At 40.2% G+C, this 22480-nt stretch overlaps 1 protein-coding gene and 1 pseudogene across 1 annotated transcript in view; one reads left to right on the top strand and one right to left on the bottom strand.

Moving 5' to 3' along the window:
* LOC135711342 (uncharacterized) overlaps window positions 1-435 on the bottom strand; it is a 59548-nt pseudogene extending 59113 nt beyond the window's left edge.
* Window positions 1-22480, top strand: part of LOC135711402 (uncharacterized) — a 170498-nt gene that overhangs the window by 32595 nt on the left and 115423 nt on the right. The window lies entirely within an intron of this gene.

The following is a 22480-nucleotide window of genomic DNA, read 5'->3' on the forward strand; positions in this document are numbered from 1 at the left end:
TGGAATACTACCGAAATAGGTCTCATACGACGAAGTAGTATGAATATAAATATACTTTTATGAATATACTGCATTTCAATCATGCTTGGCGCTAATGACTCGATAGGACAATCATAGAAGCATAGGTCAAACAAAAATAGTAATTCTATTTCCAATTTTGTTCAAAAAGATTTCAAATCGCAACTTTACCGCATTATCAACACATGAAGGGACTATTTGTCGCACACTAAAATACCATACGTTACACGTTACAATCTACGATTAAGCTTAATTAAAACTAACTTACTACCCAAACCTATTGATAAGGTATTCGCTCAGGACGGTTGTGATCGCTTTGATCAATTTGCTGTTGATCGAATTTTGTTCCTTCAACAGTTCGATAATATTGCGGCCTTCTGGTGTCTGTTGGAACACACAGTCAATATCAAATTCCTAAAAAATGAAGAATTATTGAAACGTTATATAGCAACTGTTCTATAATCATAAATTAGTTTACCTTTTCCAATGAAACGCCCAGTTCGTCCTCTTGCTCGATGTATTCATATTACTCATAAAGTTCATTTTTGATAGATTCCTTTGTAGTATTTTTTGAATTGCTGATAATTTCAGCTTGAATTTTTTGAATTTTTTTCCTCTGTCCAGTGTTTAAGTTCAAACGATTGAAATCAGCCTCATCCAGCAGCGAAAACGTTTCTACGTCGACGATTTCTTCGTGAACTGTTAAAATTTGTATTTTTTCAGTAGTTGATAACTTAGCAATTGTTATTAATAATCGTTGTTATATATTCTTTTCGATATGTAATGGGGTGTATTATTATATGTTTTCCAAAATGCAAAAGTAGTGTGACTATGTATGTTTTCCAGAGAAACTAACATCCTTTGCTTTGTATTTTCAACTTGGTACGCCTGCAGCACATCATCAAAATCAATTGTTTCCCACAATATCAGTAGAATCTTGGCTTTGTCATCTATCACGACAATTTCTCGTATTTCTCCGAAAGTAGGGAGCCCATTTAGGTTGGTATCCTTGACTAATACAACACAATTAGTCCGGAATTGAACTCCATTGAATACCATTTCTTTGGGAGAAAAACATCGGTCCTCTGAATTGAAAATCAACAAGGGAGCTGATTTCATATTCTTGATTAAAAACATTTTTCCAGATTGGTAAGTCAAACAATATTTGAACGGACGTTCTGCGATGCTAATAGCTTGCGCAAACAGTTGTCGTTTAGCTAAACTGAGGCATACATTTTTGAAATTTTTTGCAGCGTTCATCTGTATTTTTATATTTTTGTTTTTTGCTTCAAAAACACGACAATCATATTGTTGCAACGGTCCAATTTCTTGAATGCAGTCTGGGTAGTGATAGAGATGATGTAATTTGTTTGGACGACGTTTAAATAAATCAAATTACATTTTATAAAACATTGTGATTCCAATTTCAAGTTCCGCTATTAGAAAATCTGGGACTGTTGGTGAAAACGATATACGAGTTATATTGATGAGGCAACTTATGAGAGTCATATATGGACAATCATGTGGTACTTTATGATTGAAAAGGAACGGGAAAGCTCTTAGAAAAAGTAGATATTGAGACGCCGTTTGTCTCATTCGGTGAGATTTAGGTTGAAGAAGCATTTGAGCAGTAATGTTGGACGATAGCTTATTTTTTCTATCACGGTAGCCATAATTGAATGTTGCAAGTCGATGGTTGATAAAATCAACAGTAAATCCAAGCTTCTTATTTTTGTAGTATCGAGAAAGAACCAATTGAATCGTTATCGGTATCACTCCTTCAGCCAGATCATGCATCGTGTCGAATGAATGGTTTTTTGTTATATGGAATTCCTGAAGGTCGTTTAAGATGCATCCTGCGGGCTTCAATCCACACTCCGTTGATGTTATTTTCTTTTTTCGAAGTCGATTTAGATTCTCCTTATACCACTGTTCGTCACGTAGTACGTACGTATTCATGACGGGATGTTCATGAAATTCAATTCTAGATATTGTACACTCTCGACAAAACATATTGGCGGGAGGTCCCATCAAACCAAACAGCTAATGAACCGCTAGTGTATCCCCAGCTATTACAATTATCGCTCCTCGCATTAAGTATTCCTCTTGGCCAAAGTAAACCTTTACACCATTTTCTAGCTTTTCCAGATCCTCGACGAGTGGTTCTAGAATTCTATTGTAACCGTACCGCTTGGCATTCATAAGGGCCTAACTGCGATGGTCGATTCCCTTCATCGATTTTCTCTTTAAATTTCAACAGCTAAGGAAGCAATTTATTGAAATTTTTCCAATACAGAGCTGTAACAGGTTGTATTGGCTATCAAAAACAACAACAAACGGACCGAGAAATGTTAATCAAAGCGAGTTGTTAACAAAAGAGAAAAGTTAGGCCCTGTTAGATGCTCACTGTCAATTTTTTTTATTGATGAATTTGATAAGGCTCAATCGAATTAACTTTACAGAGTTGAGGAATCTTGTTCACCATTCACAAAATCGTAAAACTAGAGTCAAAAGGTAGATGACTATAAACACTTTATCTTCCGCTATCCAATAAGTCTCCTCCATAATAATAGGATCCGCATCCAGTGATTTCATTGTATGACAGTATCGCCAAATGGGGGCAGATCGCTTTAATTGCAGCAATGGACGCAACACGTGGTCATTAGGGTGGCCCAAAATACAATTTCGTCAGGAAAACTGGGGCCTCACTCTCCAAGTTATAGCTTAGAGTGTCAGAAATAAACTTTTGTGTGACGGCAACTCTGGCAAATGTTGCTGCTTGTTGCTTATTTGAGTTTTATGGAAAAAGTCCCTTTTTCTTAGCTTATATCAAAACAATATTTGTAATTATTTCAAATCTAGTTAAACCTAACCAATTTAATTTTCTTACAAATTGTTTAGGGTTCCAACTATAAGAAAAAAAAAATTATCACGGGTTGTTTTTTTTGGTGTTACAATTTTCTTAATTCTCTAAACAATGATTTTTTTGGAACCTAATGGCATTTAATCATCAAAAGTGAGGTTCAAACATAGAGCTAGTATCAATCTAATACATTTGATGGGAAATTTTATCACAAACAACTTTACCGAAAACAATTTGGTCCTATCTTAAAACTTCGCTCAGATATTCACGATTTACTGAAGGAATAGGAAAACACATCTTTTCCAGTTTTTATCATTCTTCATATATTTACAGCTAACATCAACATAATAATCCTAATTAATATTTGTAGCTGATACATTATTGATTACAGAGGTTTAAATGCTATTATTTTGAAGTTTTCTGTTCTTAGCACTGGTCAATATTACTTGATGTTTTTCAACATCGGTAGTTGGACCGTGCACATTCAAATCTCCTGCCAATCCTAGTGCACGTTCTGCCGGATCATTAATTGCACACAAGTAGTCGCATTTCTTTATGATTTTCACGAATTCAAGGTTGTTGGTCCAATTTGAAGGATCTCGACGCAAGATTTCCCAGAGTTGTCGTCATACAAAAGTTTGTTTCTGACACCCTAAGCTATAAATTGGAGGGTGAGGCAAAATGCTATTTTGGGCCACCCTTGTGGTCATCACTCACACACTCAGCACGAAACGATTACTTTCCAAAGTCGACGACGCATCGACCGAAAGAACTGCTGATGAAGAACATTGAAGAGGACCACACAATGGTAGCTGCCGAGTAAATAGACAATCGCGTGACACACGTTGAGAGTGTCTGTCGACAGCCGAGTGAACACTGAATGTCGAATAATAAACTAATGCAAAAATGTTACCGGCATCAAAAGCTCTCAATTAAAAACTGTGGAATGCATCCAGAATACTAAGTTGAGAGTACGCAATAAGCTAATATGCTATAAGCAATAAGCTTGAAATGCGAAGAAGAAGAAGAAGAAGAATATTGGTCACATCCGAACCTGTTCCGGTGCCTTTAGTTATGTGGCCAGATTCTGACTAGAGCCAAAACTGATCATGCGAGCCATCCCAAGTAACAATTTTGGTTTTATGAGGGTTCTGTAGACCATGATTTAGACTTGTAGAATGCTATAAAACCACGATAAAACCTGCAATGTTACTTGGGATAAAGAACACAAAATCAAAATTTTTAGCAGCCTCATTATGTTCTCATCACTGGTGGCTTCATGGGGAGGGGAAGGGGTGCTCATGCCCCCCACTCCATTGTGGACAGTGAAGGCAATTTTTACTTCGTCGGTAACAATCACTTTTTGTCTATTATATTAAACTGACCACTTTTTAAAGACCTTTATCCAAGTCGTAAAATTCGGATAATTTCTGGTGAACATCTTATTTTCTTTGATATTTTAAATTTAACTGATTTACAGAAATAAATGCGTTGAATTTAATAAGAAGGAAGATTGGATTTTGTAACTGTTATAGAAATTTTTAACTCGAATTAATGGAGATATGGGACTGTTTTTAGAAGTATTGTATTGAGTGGAATCATTAAGAATGTGGGACTTCAGTGAAAATTTCTATAGAATAATGGGGCAAATATAAAAAGAATTCTATGCATACAAATTCTACATAAAAATAATCAAAAATGCCCTTCGAACTTCCCGAGTAATTCACAGAATTTTTTAGGAGTTCTTAGTGGAATTCCACATTAGTTCTGAGGGATTGTTAGCTGGAATTCTCCCAGTAGGTCCCACCTAAAGCCCGATTCAAAGTACATAAATTTGGACGCATTCAAGTGGTCATAACTCAAGAATTAAACAACATACACGGTTGATCAAAACGTCAAACAAAATGGTATTTATTCAGCTTTCAAACGATATATAACAAGTTATTACATTTCATCGTTTCGAACGAACTGTCGCACTTTACTTGTGATAGATGCCATCATGATCTGCACAAACATTGGTGACACTGTACATACACTCAGAGTATCCTTGTAACGTTTGATTACAAGGCTCACCGTGGACTTTGGGAATTTTAACACTTTTGCTATTTTTAAGGCAGACCACGAAGGGTTCTCTACATGTTTGTGCATAATTAATTTTCTTTTCTCAAGTTCCATGATCCGTAATTTCGGGATGCGTCGATCAATCGAGAAAAACTTTTCACCAATTTCTTCGTCAATTGAGTTCTCCAAGCAGGATCTCACGAACACTAAACTAAGAATATAGTTTTACGCACACTAGCGTATACTGTCATGTGCACGGTAAGAATCAAACATCCATTTCTGAGTAAAAGTGAAACCATTGTCAATAAAAGTAGTAACTTATTATACCAATGAAGTAGTAACTGTTAGCTACTGTTAGCAGAAACTCATTGTTGTTAAAATAATTTACTCATTAATGAGTAAAGACACTTTTATTCGAAATGGGTTAACTTTTACTAATAAAAGGGTATTTGACTGTTACCGTGCAAGCGTAGGGTTTGTTTTCGTTTTGTTGTTTATTTTTACTTTAGAATAACAGTTCTTACAGCAAACAAAAAAATTCTCACAGCTAACAAAAAATTTCATCTCACTAACACACGCAAATCGCACCAATACGAACCCGCCTGGAGAGGACTATGAAACATCAACAAATGCCTGCCAAACGTTTTTTGTTTCAATCACAACAAATGCCTGCCAAACGTTTTTTGTTTCAATCACCAGGGGCGCAGTGGTGTATTAAACCGTGCGTCCAGATTTACTTTGAATCGACTTGGTGACTTTATTAGTACAGAGGAAAGCATACTGTGAGCATTTCTAGAGATTTTTTAAGGAAAAAATCAACGAGAATACCTTTGGAAAAATGTATGGAGAATTCAAGATGAATTTAAAGAAGAACTAGAGAATTCCTTCTTGCAAAGGTTTATTCTGACTAGAATTCCAAAATAATTATGGGGTTTATAATTCTAAATAAATTTAAGGAAGAACTTCAGTGAAGTCTAATGAGAATTTCAATATAGTTCTGAATAATATTACAGAGCTATTCTGAGGAGTATTCAATGGTAGTAATTCTGAAGTGAGTTTCAGAACAAATTTCATAGAGTATTTCTATGCAATTCCTATCAGAATGTCAAAGCCAGTGTCTGTTTTCACCATTTATTATCACATGTAAGGAGTAGCGCTTGCCAGACAAGGAACTTTTTGCAGAACTTCATTTTTCCGGGGAACTCTTCCGGTCAACCGAGGTATACAATTCCTGCCTAGGAATTCGATCGAAAACTGCCAGGAGCGGATAGATCGGGATTGTCGTTTCGAGCGTGCAGGATCGAATCGAACGTGCTTGGTCCGGTGAAGTCGTGACGTAAACAAATGAACTTATCCTGACAACCAATGCCTACTGTGAATTATATTGTCTGGATTTGTTCGCATTGAACCATTGTTCACCAGTGCTTGCTTATCCAATCCAAAAGTTATCAAGTTCATTTGGGCACTATTGAATACTATTGACCCCTAAATCCTCTATATTATCATCAATTCAGCAAGAGGCAATCATTTTCCCTCGATCTGTGTGTGAAAACCAACGCGACACGTTCTTCAGGGCTATGTTTGTGTATCCCCACAAAGATTAAGGTGATTCCTTGTAGAGGAACATGGACTTGAACTTGAACATGAACTTCCACTTCGAATTTTCAGTTACACAAATCTCGGAAATAAGTGCCCAATTTCACCTGAAATTTCTGCTTCATGTATGCTGCAGTACAGCAAACGTGGAGTAGCAATTGGAATGTTGCACGTGTCGTAGAAGCTGATGTTTGTGCGCTTAAAGTTTCGAAGTGGTTCCGAGGATAAGGATGTCGCAGCGATTCACCTTAAGAAGAATATTAATATTGACAACAACACAGGCGATAATGAACATCCAGCCACGAATGGACAAACACAAATGTTGACTTCGATACTCAGGGGTTGCCTTGATCAAGAGAATGTTGTTATGTGACATGTCAAATTCATGTAGGTAGTTGGTCAATCTGTTAAGGTTGTCTTTATTTTCAGCTAAGTTGAGTGAACACCGATTCTCCCATAGCGTGGACTAAAGGGATAGAGTACATGCTTAGTATAAAAATGCTTTATGCACTCAAATGTATAAAGTGGGAATATTAGAATCATGTATAAAGTCTGTTTATTGGTAAGGGTGCATTTTTTGATTGCTGAAGCTACTGATGTTGAAAAAAGGTAAACAAAAGTTTTCTTTTTTTAATCTCTATTAGAGATGTAAAGAAACGATTTGGAAATGATAGCTACTATAATTATATTTTTTACTTTATTGATTTGTCATCTGCTGCTGTGCAACTTAGCCCCCATGTGAGAACACTAGCGAATTGGCCTGCGTGTTGTAGATCGAATAAACCTTATGATCAAGCAAATAGATGACTGGGGCTTAACGAAAATATGAAATTCACACGATGATCCACGAATCCTGCCTGTCAGGCCACCTTGAACCATGCAGTAAGTGCCACGAAGCGAGGGTTCGATGCTCGTTTCAGCCGGAGGAACTTTGCGCAACCCGGATACTTCCCTACTGGTCTACTGGGTGTTGTGTATTGTCTAATGCTAAATGTTCAGTCTTTAGTATGTACAACATCCGGCCTTTTCAACATCTTCATGGTGTCTTTCATTTTGAGCAGATACCTACTTACCCACCAATTCACCCGAAACTTCCTCTCCCAGCTCTTCAAACACTTTATTCATCCTGAAAAAAGATGCATTACAAATTACATCATATTAATGATGTTATTTTACCGAATACTTACCTGTAGCCTATTTATTTTTCTTTGACATTCACAAATACAATATTTTAACAAAACTACCGCGAGAAACAACCCGACAAAACGACGCGAGACGCGAAAAAAACGGGCTACGATGCGAGCCGGGTGCCTTTGGAATTTGTTTTGACGTTTTAATTTGCCGTGAAAACTGCGCAATTTCTATATGAACCTTGGTATACACTGGACGAATTCTTCATCTTTATTCAAACTTAGTATAATTTTGAAAGTGAAAAGTAATTAGACCAATGTATAAATATTGCTTAACCATAAAATGATTAAATTTTAATCTTTCTAAGTTTAGTAATATTTTTGAGTGAAGATGATTTGATTTGTATCTGTACTGGTCAAAGCAACTTAAACGAAAATTTTATGAGACTGGTGACTTTTGGCGAGAATCCCGAAGTTAATTATAATATTGGTTAGAAATTTGCAAATAATGTTAGAGTGAATTTTGAGAATTAGCTGTAAAGAGTTCCTATTTTATTGTGATGAAGATGAAGGAATACCAGAGCCCCTGCTCATAATATAGATAAAGGTAAGGTTAAAGATAAAGATAACGATAAAGAAAGAGATAAAGATAGATATAGAGATAGAGATAGCGATAGCGATAGCAATAGAGATAGAGATAGAGATAAAAATAGAGGATAGAGGATAGCGGATAGGGTATAGATAGAGGATAGATGATAGATGGTAGAGGATAGAGGATAGAGTATAGGGTATAGAGGATAGAGGATAGAGGATAGAGGATAGAGGATAGAGGATAGAGGATACAGAATAGAGGATAGAGGATACAGGATAGAGGATAGAGGATAGAAGATAGAGGATAGAGGATAGAGGATAGAGAATAGAGGATAGAAGATAGAGGATATAGGATAGAGGATAGAGGATAGAGAATAGAGGATAGAGCATAGAGGATAGAGGATAGAGGATAGAGGATAGAGGATAGAGGATAGAGGATAGAGGATAGAGGATAGAGGATAGAGGATAGAGGATAGAGGATAGAGGATAGAGGATAGAGGATAGAGGATAGAGGATAGAGGATAGAGGATAGAGGATAGAGGATTGAGGATAGAGGATAGAGGATAGAGGATAGAGGATAGAGGATAGAGGATAGAGGATAGAGGATAGGAGGATAGAGATAGAGGATAGAGGATAGCGGATAGAGGATAGAGGATAGAGGATAGAGGATAGAGGATAGAGGATAGAGGATAGAGGATAGAGGATAGAGGATAGAGGATAGAGCATAGAGCATAGAGGATAGAGGATAGAGGATAGAGGATAGAGGATAGAGGATAGAGGATAGAGGATAGAGGATAGAGGATAGAGGATAGAGGATAGAGGATAGAGGATAGAGGATAGAGGATAGAGGATAGAGGATAGAGGATAGAGGATAGAGGATAGAGGATAGAGGATAGAGGATAGAGGATAGAGCATAGAGGATAGAGGATAGAGGATAGAGGATAGAGGATAGAGGATAGAGGATAGAGGATAGAGGATAGAGGATAGAGGATAGAGGATAGAGGATAGAGGATAGAGGATAGAGGATAGAGGATAGAGATAGAGCATAGAGCATAGAGGATAGAGGATAGAGCATAGAGGATAGAGGATAGAGGATAGAGGATAGAGGATAGAGGATAGAGGATAGAGGATAGAGGATAGAGGATAGAGGATAGAGGATAGAGGATAGAGGATAGATAATAGAGGATAGGGGATATAGGATAGAGAATAGAGATAAAGATAGATATAGAATTAGAGATAGAGATAGAGATAGAGATAAAGATAAAATAAAGATATATATAGAGATAAAGTATGTTGTATCCAGACTAGTTCCATAACATTCTTGGATGGTTGTACTTCTATTTGGCATTAGGTTTATTTAATTGTGTGCAACGATCATTGATGTCATATAGGCTGCATGTCCACAAACGTCTCATTTGAAATTGTCCTGAGTGATTCTTTTTATTGAAGACGATTATTATAATTTTAAATGCTTGGAGTGGTCAGGTTTATTTTTCAAATCTCAGTCAAAGCACTTCCAAGCATTCGAAAAATTTCATCCCAGTACATTCAGATAATATATGGAAAGAAATTATTAATCTGCAGCTACCAGTCAGCAGTAGCTTCAAAGCTACATTAAACAAATGCAAATAACCACGACAATAACCTCCTCGCAGTTGCATAGCTGCCACATCCTATATGTTTTGGTTCTTTATTTTTTTTCTAAAAACTGCACTCTTTTCAAACAAATGACAATCATAAACTACAATGAAGCAAACAATAGCAACGTGTGAAAATTGCTAAACAAGACACACAATACCCAACAGAGCTGCCAGTATAATGGTCCCTTCAGCTCCTGTTGCGGCACATGTCCGCCCACACGGGGCCCATCAAGTAGGTAGTAGAATAATCCAAAAGTGTGAACTTAATCCAGTTCTGCTGGTGGTTCATTCTCATTTTGTTTTCCTTCGCTCTCGTTCGAATTCGTATCCTCCGGATGGGAGCTGACTGGCACAAACGCTGCATACAATTCTCGCCTTCTTGGAAATCAGAAACAAACAGAATCCTTTTCCATTGCTGATGGGCTCCCCGAGCCAATGAGGGAGGCTGTGCGATGAAACTGGTGGCAGGGAAGAAAATTAAAGGGATGAAAAGAGGAAACCCAAGTGCCATTATGTGTGACTTGGATTTCAACTATTCATAAGATCCAGTTTCACGAGCGTTTCTCCGTTCTTGGACTCTCCCTCGACACACTCATGGCGACGGTGGTGACACGTGCTGTTGCTGTTTTCTATGGGGTGTGAAAAGAAACGGACTGGACATGCCTCCATGTGTCTCTGTGACGCTCAGAATGATGAAAAACGCCGAAAGAGTGGATAGTAATAATTGAAGACATACAAAATAGAAACAAATGTTTGTGTTCCGCTCTTCTTCCGAAGTGGAATTTTTTGATGTGTGGTGACCCGAGTGAAAATGTTTTTGGTAATTCTGCTTTGATTGTTCCTAATCATTCACAATTTTCACCACCCTTCGATCTTGCAAACGAAGCACTTATGTTTAATTCCATCGTAGAATGTTTTCCTTTCGGCGTCTTTAAGTTCAAGCCTCGAATGCACATTCATCGCTATATCGGGATTCAGTTATGTAGAGAATCTCTAAATCATGACCCGATAACTATACAGTAGCCCATCCATATATGTGGTGGGTGTTACCGTCCACCCACCGCTATTTCTCAGCTATCTTTCAACCCATTGAGCTGATTTTCTGTAGTTTATGGTGGACACTAATCACATACAAGAAATCAGCGTAACCTATATGGATGGCTTACTGTACTCCACCACAGTCGCGCGTTTTCCGAGATGTATTGCAGTGTCATATGCATTGGTATCATCCGTCTTGAACTCATCTTATTCACAAGTATATTTCGTTGTCCATGGTAAACTTATCAAATCATGGCGTATAATTTCCTTCAAAAATTGTTCAACAGTAACCGTATGTGCAAAGTTAAGAAGATTACATTCGTTTATTCGGGTAGCTAGTTTCAAAACAGCATTCCGAACATTTCTCCGTGTGCTCCTCGCATTGCGATCCAGCTCAGCACCTCCGCCTGTTTACCGAACCATTCATTCATTGGACGATGGATGCAAAGGGACATCGAGTGACAAAAGCTTTCACCTCTCCTCGTCCCATGTACCACCGTTGTCTTCATGCCAATTCCAGTTGAAACAGGGTTAGTAGGGGAAAATAACTATTATACTGAAAAATCTTCAGAAAGCAGAATCTCCGGTTTGCTTTTCCTTAGATCGTCGTTGTATTTTTTTTTTCGGGAGGGGGTGTCAACATATAGCTACCCATAGAGAAACACTAGAATCCGAAGTCGACGACGACGATGAGTAAACGACGGGAGTAAGTTTGTATGATGAGATGAACGACGACACAGGAGAATAATAGAGAAATTCAAGCGACGACGGAAGGACTGACTGTGCCAGTGAGCGGAATGGGTGGCGGTGGTGACAAAAGTTGAAAGTTACTACCTCTTTGTGTAGGTATAGTGAGTGAAAGGAACTTTGTCGACAAGATAATGTTGCTGCTTTCTTTTCAGGGAAGCTGGAAAATAAGTGTGTGCTTTTCCGAGAGGTTCCATTTATTTCAATTTCGAGCAGAACAATTGCCAAATGTGGGTTCCGCTTTCGGATGGGTGCTGATTATGTTCTTCGGAGTGCTAACTATGTAGGGAAATGAAAATCTGAAGTTGAGAAAGATGTTTGTGCTTATCTTGCGTTGGTAGGGTCGAATGAAGTAAATCAAAACCTGTACTTTGTTTAGTAGCTAGCAAAATTCAGCAGTGAGTGCAAATTATTGTGCACTGGCTCAGAACAAAATTTATAACATGAGTAGTTTACTGCAAACTTGAAAATACGACTACCGGAGGTGGAACATCGGAAGGACCAAACGAATTTTTCAAGCATGTTGAACTTGAAAAAAAAAACTTCTGCACCATTAAACCTTGCAATTAGTTTCGTACAACGTATTAGTGTCAATTCCAGCAATAGAATAGAAACGGCTTGGATTAAAATTCACATTCACAAAATAAGTATCCGGTTTAGTGTCGTGTAAATTTTAAGATATATCCACACAATGTCGAATTCGTGTCGGACACATGTCAGGTTCGTGTCGAGTCAATGTCGGGTTTTTATCTAGTTGATGTCTCTGATTTTGCGCAAGATTGTCGTCTACAGGTTACTTTCAAATACATGACAAAGCGATTCACAAATCAAGATGATCTACGCTGGTTGAAATGGTTTTTTCGCATTATGCTCCTTTGATAGTGGAGCGTTGTTGGTCCAATTTGTGTCAAAAGCTTTCAATTAAATTTTAACATTAAAAGTTTCGGTGAACAATTTCAACACTCCAGAAATTTATCGTTTTTTTAGATGCTGAGATTTTGCCAAATTTGAAAAATTCCGGGACTAGATAAAAATGTATGATTTTGGGTTTGACCTAAACTTAAAAAAATCCCTAAATTTATCATGATTTTTTTTAAATATGGAGTAATGAAATATTGTTTTAGGGCTCATCCGCAAATTAAGTACTCTTACTCCCCACTTAAAGTCTTCCAGAAAAAAAAAACTACATAGACAGCAGTACGCAATGGTGACGTAGGACTATATGATCTTATATAATAAATGCTATTAACAAACTGCAGCAGGAGCTTGTGTTTTGTGAATGAATAGGAATGTGAGCGGGGTTCTCTCTGTGTATCCTCTTTAGTATGACTTTGAGTGCCCTGAAAAGAATCTTTCGATATGAATTCTAGTTAGGAAATGTTCAGAAATTTAACTCTTTTGGAAAATCTTGGTGGCCCTGAAAAAGGCCGATGGTAGTATAGGCTTAAAGCCTTTGGAAGATGATGATAACGTGTAGACAGCTGGATCAGCAAATTGGTTCAATGATTGCGCACTCGCAGTCACATATTATCAGTGTCCACTTAGCACCTTTTTAGTTTTTCTCCGTCAACTCCTTCTCTCAACAAGTTGGTAAATCTTAGCCTTAAACTGAAAGACGCTTAACACTTTTTTCGGCGAATTTATGATCCTGTTTCCCGTCATGGTTCTTCTCTATGCCTGTTCAGATAAATTAGTACTTTTATTTGTTTGCTCTACTTCGCTAAATCAAACGAGTATAAATAAGGATGTCGGTTACGCGCTCAAATAATTAACAATTCCATAGATATTTAATCGAATAGCTGAGAAAAATCTTTACGATTAATCATAAATCGAATAATTGGACTTTAAGCCATCTTTAGAAAATTCATGTTTTTTTGGTGGTCCTTCGAAAATGTCGAACAGCAGAATTACAAGCAGCAGGTGTAACCCAAGAACCCAAAGTGGTACGATACTGGTTTTCATTGCTATGACGACGACTGACTTAAGGGACTTAGAAGCAAAAGGGTGAAAGTAACTTCTGTTCATCGATTTCCTTTTTTGATGACCATGGCTTCACTAACCTATTTCGCACTTATTCTGCTATGCTCTTCTATCATCCAGAACAACAAACGTATCGACGGATGTGTATGCCGTCGAGTTATTAACGAAACAGAAGGGCGTTGAAGAGAATCGATCAAAATCCCTTGGACTCCTGCTTCCAAGTTTGGTTACAAGATTAAAACTCTGTAGAGCATGTTGTGAGGTGGTTGGGGGCGTGTGGTTCTGAATATGGCGATGAGTGCAATTACATCCTCCCTATTCACACACGCCCGAAGAATGCGAATGCGAATGCGATTCGACTTGTTTTGTCTACTAACGACTCTCTGATGACAGTTTTGGGGAAGCAGCAATCCTACATCGACATGTTTCGTCGTCTAGAAACGATTCTCTGATGACTGTGTTGGGGAAGCAGCATATGCATGTACGCAATTGGAGGATTTGTTAGTTATTTCAAAGCTTTTGGGCAATGCTTGACATTTATCACTTTCTCAAAAGTTTATAGAAATATTTCTGATCGATTGGTAACAAAATTTTTGAAGTTGGTCCAGGGGCAGCTGAGTTATTAACGTTCAAAGTCTTTCCATTTTCGGTTTTCACAAAGTGTACCCCCATATAGAAATCAGACGTAGTCTTACGCCAAAATCGAAAATTGATTGGAGGAATTTCTTGCTAAAATTCGAAGTGTTTCTGGTTAATTGAGATGGTCATTGCGAGAATTATTACTTGACTCATTTGACTACAAACGTTGAATCGCTGGGTACATTATCAAAGAACTTTAGGGGTGATGCGACTCGCAGCAAGGCTAGCAAATGTTCAATGAAAATTAACCCTTAAACAAAGAACCGTTTTGTCCTGATGGTAAAGTAATGCTGAGCTAGTAAGGTGTTCAACATGGATGAGACTGGCGAGCTGTATGTCGTTTGGAACGAGGGTGGCGCGCTTGGCATATATGGCCTACAGTGGTTCACGACGAGCATGAGCGGTTGAGGGCAGCCTTGATAGCTAGCTGCTTGCGGGGAACCTTTCGTTGTGTACTGGAGAACACCACTATTTACCACGCGGTGATTGAATAAACACCGTTAGATGAGACCGGATGGAATTCAACTTTAAAATCTGTGTTAGGGAAAGGTAAAGCAGGTGATGTAAAATAAGCTATAATGATTGTAACAAAGTATGCGTAGGACAAACCAAGAGAACTTTAGCAACTAGTTTTAAATAACACATAGCGGAGGTTGATAACATCAAAAACCAAGAGGAAAAAGGCCTAACATATGATTTCAAATCAAATGTTGCAGAACACATCTTCACAGAGGACCACCAACTGTCGATAAAGGACATCACGATTTTACGAACCGTGTCTACACCATGGAAACTGGATGTTGCAGAGAGTACCGAGATCAACAAACAACGGAATTCAACTTTTCTCAACAGGAATCATGGAAACGGACACACATGGCTTTTCAAGTTAATACCCAGGACACATCAACGAGTAAACAGCGGAGTACCTGCTCCTACAGGAAATTAAATTTAAGTTTACCTAGCTTCTAAGTGAAAATGTACCCGGGTTAATATATATTCGGTAAAATGCGATGTTTTTCTTCAGTCGAGTATTAGTACAAACGACGAAATACGCGTATTTGTCAAGGTAGTGGGATTAAATGGAAATTACTAATCCTTCTCTCTCTTTATTCAATCGAGGTGTTTTTCAGTTTTTTGCCTTTAAAAAAAGACGTAATTTTTTCCCAGCAACATCTATTGCTGAAATCAACCATGGTTTATCAAATTTTGCTGTACATATTAAACCGGGTAAATCAATTCCATTTGAATAGCTTCATATTGTCAAGCCTAAGCGACCATTTGTCTCGATAATGAACGGTGATACTCAAAATTTGGATTTGGTCACTCATTTGAGCTAACAGTCATCGTCAAGACAAACTATGTCAATTTTCAGTGACAAAGCTGTCAGTGACGAACATGTGCAGATTTTTTTTTATTAGCTAATTTTGTAATGACATTTAATGACTGGAGCAAAACAATTACATGGAGCCATTGAAGTGAACAAGCATCTTCGTCTTGAACTGCTTGGATAACAATCTCCCTTATTCTGCGAGTCACGTGACTCTCTCTCACCGGTGAGGTGACAATTGTCACCTCGTGTGAGGTGACTCTCCATTTGATTTACATGGAGAGTCACCTCACACGAGGTGAAAATTGTCACCTCACCGGTGACAGAGAGTCACGTGACTCGCAGAATAAAGGGGAATACCTAATGTGACATAGAATGCACGAAACAACACTTTTTGCCAGCAGGTGAATCTTTGTCATTGACGAAAAATGAATGAGATTTTGACGAAGGTGTTTTTGAGGATCTAGTCTATCAGTGACTATGTGAAAAACAATTATGTCAATATCCCGCGAAAGTCCGCCAAAAGTAATGGGGGTTACTCTGAGAGTCAAAGTGACTTTTGTCACTAGTAAAGTGAGAAAAGTCACGTCGTGGTGACGTGACTCTCCATTTGATTTGCACAGAGACTCACGTCACCACGACGTGACTTTTTTCACTTCACTAGTGACAAAAGTCACTTCGACTCTCGAAATAACCCCCAATGACAAATCTCAGCACTGCTTCAGGGTAATCGAGCATCCGGATCATTCCTTTATTTTTTAGTTTAGATTTTCATTAGTTTCTGGTTCAGATTTTTGTGATATGAATTTTGACTGAAAGAAACGAGTTTTTTTTGTCGACCAATTTTTGCGCGTTCCAGTCTTTAGGTTGAGGTTGGCAGCCGTTGTGACGAAACATCTTCCTTGAGCAATTTTGCCGTTGATGCTCACTTCGCCCTGGAACTCACCCATCAAATTATAAGACACTTTTCGTCCCCGGAACCGCTAGGACCTGGAGAAGGACCTGCCAAAGCCCCAAGCTGCAGGTCTAAGCCTACGACAGCTCCCGGGATGGGCACTCACGACCTCTGATAGTTTCGGGTCTCAAGGCGTACGGGCGTGGGAGAGTTTTCGGACAAGGGATCCTATCAAACGCTACGGTCAACGGTTAAATTATTTATTAATTGATGGCAAACAAACCTGACTGGGCTTTGGTGGTGACGGGTAGCGATCGGGTGATGGTCTGGTGACAATAGGATGGCGTCCGGTAGGCGACCAGGTGGTGGCCGGGTGGTGTGCGGGTAGTGTCCGGGTAGTGACTGGATGGTCGCCGGTAGCAACCGGATGACGCTCGTACGACGGCCGGGTATACTGCCGGATGAAGGCGAGTTCGATCGGAGGAGGCGGCTGAGTGCGGCCGGATGAAGACCGAGTTGCGGCCGGAGGGAGGCGAGTTGAAGCGAGTGAAGACCGAGTTACGGCCAGGTGGCCGGTTACTTAGAGCAGCTGGAAGGCGTCCGGGCGGTGGCCGGGTGGCGGCTGAGTTGCAGCCCGTCGGTGGACGGATTATGACCGGGGTTCGATCGTACGAGAGGTGTGGTGATCCCGCAAAAGTACGGCTTATCACTATGCACGTGGTTACTGATAGCCGGGTGATCGTCACTTTTTCCCACAGTTCGAGATTTCTCTCAAGCACTAGCAGTCTGCTCGCTGGACGACACACGAGCGCACTTCTTGCGACTTCGGTGGTTGGCTCTAAACTCCCCAGCCTCCGTTATCTGCTCACTCTCCTCCTTTGTGGGCTCTGTCACTCTCTCCAGGGAGAGTTTTCGCCCACACTCTCTTCGAGTTCAGTGGATATCGCCACCACCCACCTGCACTCATCGTTTAGCTGTTCGATCGTCTGACCACTTATGCCACCCAGCAACGAATTCAAATTGACCGTTGCCGATTAAATAGTCTCCCTAATATAAATACAGCTATATCCCGTGTACTAAACATATGAAAACAATGTTACCCGCCAGTAACAAAATCGAGTGGCTTTCCCGACGCATTCATTGCTCAATAGTCAGCTTCTTGATCGTTCCCAGGTCAGGTTTTCCCAGACAGTTCCAGGTTTGCTTTGAAATTACCGTGATGTCGCTTGCCGTGTCCAATTGCACCTTGGTTGCCACGCCGTTGATGAAAGTGGGCACGTCCGCTTGCTGGAGTGTTGAGCGATGTGATTCGCGATGTCTACGCCGCGGGACTTCGCCTTCCAAGATTTACTTGATTTGATGGATGACTTATTCTCCTCCCCAGCTTGAACTGATTTTGGATTGGAGTAGCAGCCACGGCTACACTATTTGCACTGATGATTCGAGAATGGACAATCCCGAACATAGTGCATCTGACCGCATTGCCAACAAGGTGTCCGAGGTGATTTACCTTCCGACTTTATTGTTATATTGTTGTTTTACATCCACAGGCTGGATGAAGCCCCAATGATGTTATCCTTATTAACTTTAGTAAAAAAATACATTAAAGCATGGTCATAACATAAAAAACATATATCTTATAGTCAGTTACTCCTGCCGGCGGAAAACAGAAGAAAACTTTCGACGAAGCGCATCACGGGAGAGATGAAATTCGACAACAGATGCAACTCTGTTGCGATGTAGAGGCAGTCTTAGCATAAGGTTGTTACGAAGCGATCGGGGTTGAACATTCAGGTCAATTTGCCACGGTTAGGGCTCTGCTTGTGTCTCTTCTAGTTCGGAGAAGTTCTAGGTCGATAAGTTGACAACGGCTTTCGTAACGGGGTAATCGAAACGGATCATTCCAAGGCAATCTACGCAACGCAAAACGAAGAAAGTGACGTTGAACAGATTCAATTCTCTCGGCACCGTTGTTGTAGTTCGGGTTCCAAACCGCTGAACAATACTCAAGCGTCGATCGAACAAGCGAACAATAGAGAGATTTTGGACAGTAGATATCAGTGAAGTTTTTAGCTATCCTAAAAATGAACCCTGAAGCTCTTGACGCCTTATCAACAACATATGCAATGTGTTGCTTGAATGAAAGCTGTGAATCCAAGACCTCACCCAAGTCTTTCACCTGATTCACGCGTTCGATTGTCGAGCCAAGCAGGCCATAGCTAAATATTATCGATTGTTGTTTTCGTGAGAACATAATAGCGGAGCATTTTGCTGGGTTCACTACTATTCTATTTAACCTGCACCAACTAGCGAATACATTCAGCTGACGTTGAAGAAAGTGACGGTCAGCAATGGAGCAGATTCGTAGGAAGATTTTGAGGTCATCTGCATATCATAACCGAGGAGCTTCGATGCACGCAGAGTTGCGACCTATCACAATCACCATCATCAAACAGCTGATGGTAGTAACGCTTTGTACATTCCTATCAATGTGCTCGTCGAAGCACTCTCCATGACCATCCATCAAGTTGACGAAAGAAGTAAAAAGCAACTGGTGAATGACGTCTTCTGTTGTGATCCATCACCGATCTGGTCATTCCTGACAATCACGACACTCATCTGTGCTCGTTTTGAAGCAGTTGCTGCTTTGTTGCCTATGTGAGTGAGCCCAACAACTTCCGTTTAATGTTGCCTGCTTTGTTTGTAACTCACACACATTGACATTGTTTTGATTTTCATCTGTCGTTTCGCTTTTTCTCATGATCATACTGCAGAAGTCTTCATCTGTCGTTGTGCTTTTCATTATCAGCAGCGAGTGTAACATTTTGCTTGTGAGCAGCGACCATTACTGGTGATTGTTGTTTGCCATGGCTCTAACTCTCACTGCGTGACAAAACGATCTGTCAGCGATTGTTGGTTGATGCGAAGACGAGTGTCACGTGAGTGTCATAATATTTTGCATCACTGGATGCACGTCGTTGAAGTACAGTATACAAATTAACGGTCCCATGTGTAGTAGATAGAGTTAGTGTTGAATAAATAATGAGTAGAATCGAGTGAGCGTGAAGCGTGATAGTCCGTATGTAAACGGAATCTCATTGGTTAGAGAATTTTGATAGGTTAGCAGGTATACATACACAGCAAAAAAATAATTTTGATATCACATCAAAGTGGATGCACTACAATCATGTCGAAAATTTCATGTAATTTTTATGACCACATGAATAAACAAATGCAGTAAAAGCAGCGTAATGTCAGTTCATGCATTGTATTATTGATAATTTTGTCCTTTTTAGCAAGTAATATTACACCATATTTTCGACATGATTGTAGTGCATCCACTTTGACGTGATATCAAAATTATTTTTTTGCTGTGTATGAAGTACCTAAGCTCGTTGAAGCCATTCTTGTAACAAATTTTGGAGGTGACGGACCACCACCAGCAGCAGAAACAGCAGCAATAGAAGCAGAATTTTGGAGGTGACGGACCACCAGCAGCAGCAGAAACAGCAGCAGCAGAAACAGGAGCAATAGAAGCAGCAGCAGCAGGAACAGGAGCAATAGAAGCAGCCGCAACCCGTGGGACCTGCATCGTTAATTCGTGTAGCCGTGGCCGAGGCTGGAAACCTCGGTCCGGTCACGACACCATGTGCCTCCCTGAAGTGTACCTGTTGTGGCGAAGAAGCTGGCTGATCTGCTATCTCCTATGGCAACCATTAGTTGCCGACCGGTAAGATATGATCGAAACCAACTCAGAAGATTACTGCATACACCGAGCCTGCCGAGCTTAGCAATTGCAATAGCATGGTTCAACTTGTCGAATGCTGCGGATAGGTCTGAATAAATAACGTCCGCTTGAACCCGATCCGACATGCTTTCAGCACTCAAATACTGCTTGCAATGGGACAGCGACGGTTCCATAATCACTAGCGCAAATAGCTTCGAAACGAAACTTAACGATGTAACTCCTCGATAGTTATCCACAGCTCGTTTCCTTCCTTTTTCGTGGACGGGAAACATGTGCGCAAATTTCCAGCAAGATGGAAATATGCCACTGGAGAGAGAAATTCGGAACAGGCGAAGAAGCGGAATTAACAAGCTAGCAATATGTCTCTTCAAAAATACAGATGGAACTCCATCAGGTACAGGATTGAAGGATGACTTGAGCAGAGTTGCGGCCTTAGAAATCATATCAGCATTAACATCAATTGCACCCAGTGTTTACTGGAACGTTCCTGGCAGTTCAGTTTAATATGGTCGTAAACTGGCAAACTGTTTCGGAAAAAACGGTGGCATATATCCTGAACGGTGGCAGCAACTTCTCCGTTGAATTCCATAGACGATGGGAGGCCGGATTCCCTGCGTAGCTCGTTCACGTAGATCCGAAAGGATTTCGGGTGTAGCTTAAGTTTGCGCTGGATGCCTCGTTGGAAATATGAAAAGCATCCACGACTGACTCGCTGGTACATGTGATTCAGCCTCCAGCCGTGCGATACTTCGTAAATCTTCTCAATGCTGCTCTCTTGATTGACTTCAACCTACGTAGCTCTCTCGTCTGCCAGGGAGGGTTTGACACTGTGTGGTGAGTGCTTTTCGGGACGTGTCTGTCAATGACATATGCCAAGACATGTGAAAAGGTTTGCGCTGCAGCCTCAACGTCATCTGGATCAATGATGTTCGCCCATACCATGCTACACAATACCTCTATGATGCTACGGTGGTCATCTTTACGGAAGTCATAAGAAACCGTAGCAGGATAATCGTCGAAATCACGCACGAGTTTGTCCTCAACAGTGACAATTAGACGAGGGTGATGTGGAACTAGCTTAGTTAGTGCACAAGGAGCCGCGGAAATTAATGGAGCCCTGTCCTGTGTGCTTACGAAGCAGAGGTCCAAGCTACGATCATTTTCGTTAACTACATGGTTAATTTGAGAAAACGTCGCTGCGCTGTAGCTTTTTTTTATAATGCGTTTATTTTCCAGGCTCATTTGCCGTAGCTTTGCGGAGCCGATGTTCATTGATTAGATTACAACATTTCTTAAAACTAACGTTAGTAAAGCGGGGGCCGATTACTCGCGGCTTTATCGAGGTTAGGGGTAACAAATTGTAACAAATGGATGGCAGGGTAGGGATTGAGAACACAAGGTTTGGAGAGCAATATGCTCTTGATCTCGAACTAAGCGGCACTCTAATGAAAAAAAAAAAACAAACATGGGGGTACACCGATGGGCAGCTAACAACTTGGGAGAACACAAGATGACACTAACTACCAAATCCTCAGATCTATCCGTTTTAAAAACACATAAATTAAATTGCAATAGTCGAGATCTTGGCTCGCCAAGATGTCTCTAACGGGCCGCATAAGTTGTTTTCCTAGGGCCCTGAGGGATGCGGATAACTCGGATCTAGCAACAAAATGGAGGGTGTATAACCAAAGCACGTGATCGATATCGTGATAGCCACTGCCACAAGCGCACAAATTGCTGCTTGTGAGCCCGATTCGGAAGAAATGCGAGTCCAACGAGTAGTGATTGGACATGAGCCTTGACATGACACGTATAAAGTCACGGCTCATGTCCAATCCTTTGAACCACGGTTTGTTCGATACCTGTGGGAGAATAGAATGTAACCATCTTCCCAGATCACTCTCATTCCATTTTTGTTGCCAGTTGGTGAGGACTTGCTGACGGGTAATTGAGAAAAATTCCGCAAATGCGATTTGTCGATCAAAAATATCGCCTACCATAGCGCCCACCTTAACTAGCGAGTCCGCTTTCTCATAACCCGGAATTGAGCAATGAGATGGGACCCAAACTAAGTTGATAGTATAGGAGCAGTTAGATAAAGTACTCAATTTAGCTCGGATTTCGGTCAGGAAACACGAGGAGTGCTTCATCGGCCTCATTGATCGAATAGCCTCCAACGAGCTAAGGCTATAAAAGTCTTGGAGGCA

This window comes from Ochlerotatus camptorhynchus, unplaced genomic scaffold (assembly GCF_037179485.1).
Source record: "Ochlerotatus camptorhynchus isolate MF236.1 unplaced genomic scaffold, CSIRO-AGI_Acam_v1.1 ptg000432l, whole genome shotgun sequence".
NCBI lineage: Eukaryota > Metazoa > Arthropoda > Insecta > Diptera > Culicidae > Ochlerotatus > Ochlerotatus camptorhynchus.